Genomic DNA, 6,000 nt, shown 5'->3' on the forward strand with positions numbered 1-6,000 from the left:
TTTTATAGTGATGTGTGTATATACATATATATACTTAGTTAAATCCTTTAGATACTTAACAGTATATATTCTTGGTCAGAGTGTTTTAGTCCCGAAGTGTTTATATTTCGTATATCTTTTATAGGTTGATATACTTGATTCACTATAAACAATGCTCTGATACCAATCTGTCACACCCCAAAACCGATAACGGCGGAATATGTTTCGGGGTGGATGACGTAGTGTACGGTATCATCACAATTGCATAATAGTAAAAGCAAGAACATACAACCATTCCATTTACATAGTGAGTATATTTACAAGTGTGTTTTGTAATGTTCAACAAACACCAAAAGTAAACAAAAATAAGAGATGGGACTTGCATGCTCCATCTTCTCCAAAAATGCTACAGTCGTACCTGTTTATCCTTGACCTGAAGATACAAGTTATTTTGAAAAGAATATCAGCATAAAGTTGGTGAGTTCATAAGAGTTTAGTGTGAGTTCTTATATAAAAAGCATTAGAATCGTTAGTATGAAAGCTGAAGTTTATAGTCATAAGTAGTAGTAAAACCTAGAAAATCCTATATTTTCTAGAAATGTATAGTAAGTGAAAACCTTTAAGAAATATGATATTTCCATCTTTGAAAACCATTTATCGTGGAAGTATAATAGTGACTCACCAATAAGTAAAGCAATATAGTAAGTTATACTTGAAGTAAATAATAGTGGTGCAGCTTCCTTTAGTATTAGGTACTTATTTACTTCGGGATATTAACTTTATCTTTTGTTTAGTGTTTTAGTACGGTTATAGTATATTTCTTGTATGTTGCCAATAGTGTGAGTAATAGCGGACCCCCATGACCCTCCCGGTCAGGTATAGTGTAGTGGAGTAAAGGCATCCCTGGACCTGTGCGGCTCGGACTAAAATTATCATTCGGGATGTAATAGCTTCTGCCCCGTATAGATCTATACATATAGTGTCGTCTTCCTATCGGAAAACTTCGAGCGTAGTGTGTAGCGAATAGAGTATCTCGTAGTGGGTAAATGAGTTATCTCATGATTAGTACTTTTTCTTGTATTATAGTGGAGTAGTCTTTTGTATAACTCGTATTGTATTCTCTTATTAGTGTATAGTTTCATATTAGAGAGAATTATAGTAGTGTAGAGTAGTAGTTAAAACGAGGGATAGAGACCTTAACTATACCTATTATAATTAACTTAGTGTGTGTGGTTCTAGTCAGGTTAGTGATTTAGGCATCTAATGAAATAAGTACTCGTGATCCATACTAATATACAAGATATATAAGTAAGAAATCACCGACAGTCGGACGGATAACCACTACCCTAAGCCCACAATCAAACAAGAACAGGAAATAAGGCGAGCTATCGGTCCTAAGTCCTTCAAGTCTTACTTATATAAATATATCAGTGTGGTTACATTTTTATAAGGAGATTTATTAAATAAAAGTATTGTACAAAAGAAACATTTAAAACTTGTTTTTTTATCCAAAATAGTTTTGAAAACAAATGATTATTTATAAGGCATAGTGATAAATCACATGTGATTTGAACTACAGGTAGTGAATCACATGTGATTAATTCTGTAACATGATTAACTGCCTTGTGTAACTTTTCATAAACATGTATATTCAACTTGTATCTCCCCCTAAAACATATAAAACATTTGAAAGGTTCATTAAAGGGGTATGAACTCACCTGAAATCGCGTAAATCGGGTGGATCGGGTAAATCGGGTAAAAGTGTCGGTTGAGTGTTTTGTTCCAAATAATGACTTGTGCACCTTTTAGGACCCTAATGTCATATGAAAATATGTGTTTTACAATAAATTAATCATTTCTTGCTTTCCATTTAAGTATTTAGGCATTCTAGCATCAATTCGGGGTTTTAGGGCCTAGGCGGGGTTCCCGGGAGTGGTATAAGGCTAAGAAAGGTTTACGGGAGGGTCCATGAGCTCACTCCCTTGGAGTTTACGGCCCAATGGCCACTCCTTGGGATTTTGTGGCCGTAAGCCCCCTAGGCTTGGCCGTAAACTCATGTGGTCTTCCAAAATGCAAGTTTAAGGCCTTATTTCACTTCCTTAATTTAATGGTATGTGTCTTGAACTAATATGGAGGGATTAAACCCTCATTTTGTGACATTTTGGGGAGTTTACGGCCAAGACTTGTGCTTGGGCCATAAACTCCATTTAATCCCTCAAAATGGATGTTTAAATGGTACAACACACTCCCCTTCACCTTAGGTAAATTCTAGAAGGCCTTAGATAAGTTTTCGGGACTTGTTTGACATAAAATTTGGGTGTTTACAGCCCAAGCTTAGACTTGGCCGTAAACTCCTGTTTTTGTCCTCAAATGGTGTTGTTTAATGCACTTACACATTTCCTAGTGTCAAGACTAAATTACTAAACACCCTAGATGAGTTTTTTGGGGCTTTTAACAAGGGTTTTTGGGGTGTTTACGGCCTAAGCATAAGCTTGGGCCGTAAAATCCTTTTTATGCTTCAAACTCTTGTGTTTTAATGTCCAAACTCTCCTAGGTATATCCCTTAATTAGTGCATAAACTTAAAGGAAGGAAAAATGAGGCTTTTGACAAGTTTTTAGGTGTTTACGGCCTAAGGGGCTTCTTAGGCGGTAAACTCCTTTTTGGTCCTTGTTTTCTATGATTTTTGGCCTCTAAATACAATGAAGTATGTTTAGAATAAGATAGGGAATGAGTCCTTACGTTTGAATGCCGGAATTTGCGGATTTGGGGTCGATTTCGGGTCTAGAAAGAGAAAGTAGTGAGAGAGAGTGAAGGTGTGGTAAAAGAGTTCAATTGTAGTGTCCATTTGTTTGTATATGTCTCGGGTATTTCACCCGATACACGGCTACCCGATGCTAAAGGTTAACGGGGTTAAAACTTTTTACCGGGGTGAAGTGGTTGAAAAGTACTATAACTCTATTTAGTTAAACGGGGTTAACATTTACAAGTTATAAATACTTATGATAATATCGAAACATATAAATAACTAGATATTTGTTTATTGATGACTCCAAACATTACCGAAAATAACATATAGTGACGCATTCCGTTAGTGAAAATAGGGTTTGTAACGGCAATATATTTGGGGTTGTCACAAAATGCTAGGAAGGATTTAAGGATTTAAACACATGAAATGGTGGGGTAAAAAGGAGTTTACGGCCCAAGCAATTGTCTAGGCTGTAAACGCCCCAAAACACATCCAAATGATAGTTTTAACCCTCCAAAATAGCATCACACTTCATTAGAAATCACTAGAAAGGCATTAGGGGCTTTAAACTTCACAAAACTCTAAGGATGAGAGTTTACGGCCGTAAACTCCTTTAGGAGTGGTCCCTTGGCCGTAAACTCATAGATCATGCCCTTAGAGGCCTCAAACCCACTCATGCCTTTTGGGAAAAGTGCTTAGAATAAATCAATGAGCAAGCTAGAAGCATAAAACACCCAAGAATATGACCTTGGGAGTTTACGGCCGTAAACTCCCTTGAGTTAGGCCGTAAACTCCAAATTGGTCCATGTTAATGCTTTAAACCCATTCACACACTTGATATTTGAGTTTAGCAAAGTTCCACAACTGAAAGGAGACCCTTAGCACCCTTAAATGCTACCCGGGACACCCAAACACTTAGCCAAAGTGTTTTCCACTCCTGTGAGCGTATATATTTGTTTAATTAGTATTAAATGTGCTAATTGCATGTAAACATATGTTACCATATGTTAAAATAGGTCATTGTGTGTGTTCAAGTCCTTACGTGGCACCGAACGTCCAAACAGCACTCTCGTTGGACCTACTTACACCAGGTGAGTTCATACCCCTGAATGAACCTTTTAATGTTTTTAAATGTTTTATAGGGGGGAATACAAGTTAAACATGCCAGTTATCATGTCAACCACATGTGATTGATAACCCGCATGCACAAGATTTACCACTTTACACTGTTTTACCGAGTGGGACACTATAATGCTTTTTACTTATTTCATAACTTTTACTTATACCGATTTATCCAAATTCATTCTAAATTGGTTTCTGAAAGATCCTCTAAGGTTTTTAAACATATTTTACAAAAGAATACAATTAGTGATTTTCTCTGTACATAAAGGCTTTTCATTAAAGATTTCCCTTTTAGACGTATACTTTTACTTGTTAAATACTGCTGCTTCGCTTATTCTTATTTTATACTCCGACTCGGTAACGCTTTCACTTATACTTATAGTCGCGTATACTTGATGACGCTTATACTTATTCACGCTCTTACTTAATGATACGATTCTTCTTCACTTATACTTGATAACGGCTTTACTTCACTTATACTTGATAGACGTTCTTACTTCACTTATTGTCGTCTCTGCTTAGTGATACACTTATACTTGGTACACATATACTTCGCGATTCGATTATCCCACCCTGTACGCTTATACTTCACAACTCGGACGTTCCACTGTACGCTTATACTTCATGACTCGGACGTTCCACTGTACGCTTATACTTCACGACTCGGATGTTCCACTGTACACTTATACTTCACGACTCGGATGTTTCACTATACACTTATACTTCACCGTATAATACCACTTGATACACACTCAAGCATAGTTAGATGTATATTTATGCTTGTATAGATGTATATAAATAATAATTGAAGGACTTAGGAAGGCTTGTCCACCCTATTTCCTTTTCTTCGTTGAGATGTGGTCTGGTGGGATCGGATGTCCATCTGAAGGTCGTTCGAATCATTAGTTATATATTATGTACACGAGCATAAACATACGAGTCTTCTTCAGTAAATTCAGTTAAGAGTCTCTACCTCTAGATCAGCACTTGGATTAGAAACCCACTACCCACTGTTTGGAAGTCATTACCCACTAATCGGGATGCATCTTCGGGACACGGCCTTCTCCGTCGTCTAATTGGTAACCAGAGTCTCCTGTAGGGAGAGCGGACGTTGTGTGTATAGATCTATACGGGATTGACACCCCCGCACCCTGACGGCTAGCTACAGTCCACGGCTCACCAAGCCAAGGGGTGACAAATGTCACATTATATAGACGCTTGTAGGGCGTCTGGTACTCTAGTGTCGGTTGGTATGGTTACGAGTATCCCGGGTTACCTTATAATTCCTGGCCTTAAGGTAACAGTATTTCACCGGCAATCTACATTGTATGCTGGTAATTCATTTTCAGAGTCACACTGTTATCTCTGTTTGACCTTACAAGATGTGTCTTTCAATTGATATTGTCTGAGGTCTGTTATCTCTGTTTTTACCTTACAAGACGTATCCTTCATTTGATATTGTATGGGGTCTGTATTCACTGTATTCACAGAATCCACTGTATTCACGGTATTCACTGCGTTCACCGTTCTAGACCTTGCTAGACGTATCTTTCATTAGATATTGTTTGCGGTCTGTATTCACTATTTAGACCCTACTAGTTGTACCCTTCAGTTGGTACCTTCTGGGGTCTGTGTCTCCACTTGTTAGACTGAACCAGGCGTGTTGTTTGTTTGATACTTTCCTGGAGTCTATGGTTCTTTGCCTTAGTCATCAGTCCTCACTGCTGAGGAATATGATATTCCCTGATGTCGTTGCTTTCCTCAATAATCAAATTCAGTATTTTGACAATGACAAAAATTTAGGGAAAACCACTTTTACCCCACATCACTGACCAGTCTTGGTAGAAGGCTGCTTTTATTAAAGAAAATATAGGATTTTCTGGAAAGGACTCTAATACACTGAAATCTCTTAAACTATTACTTTATTAAGTTATTTGAATGAAATGTCACTAAATGCTTATGAACTCACCAGCATTTGTAAAAATGTTGATACTCGCTTTTAAAATAACTTGTATTCTCAGGTTAGCATTAGACAGGTACATCCCCGGAGCTGTTGATGAAGATAGCTTAGTACCATGCTGTATTTATTCTATTACTTGTAGTACTTTAAATTGTTGTAATGTAACCTTGTAAAACTATTACTATTAATGCA

The sequence above is a fragment of the Lactuca saligna genome, chromosome 1 (genome assembly GCF_052625555.1).
Source record: "Lactuca saligna cultivar CGN05327 chromosome 1, ASM5262555v1, whole genome shotgun sequence".
Taxonomy (NCBI): Eukaryota; Viridiplantae; Streptophyta; class Magnoliopsida; order Asterales; family Asteraceae; genus Lactuca; species Lactuca saligna.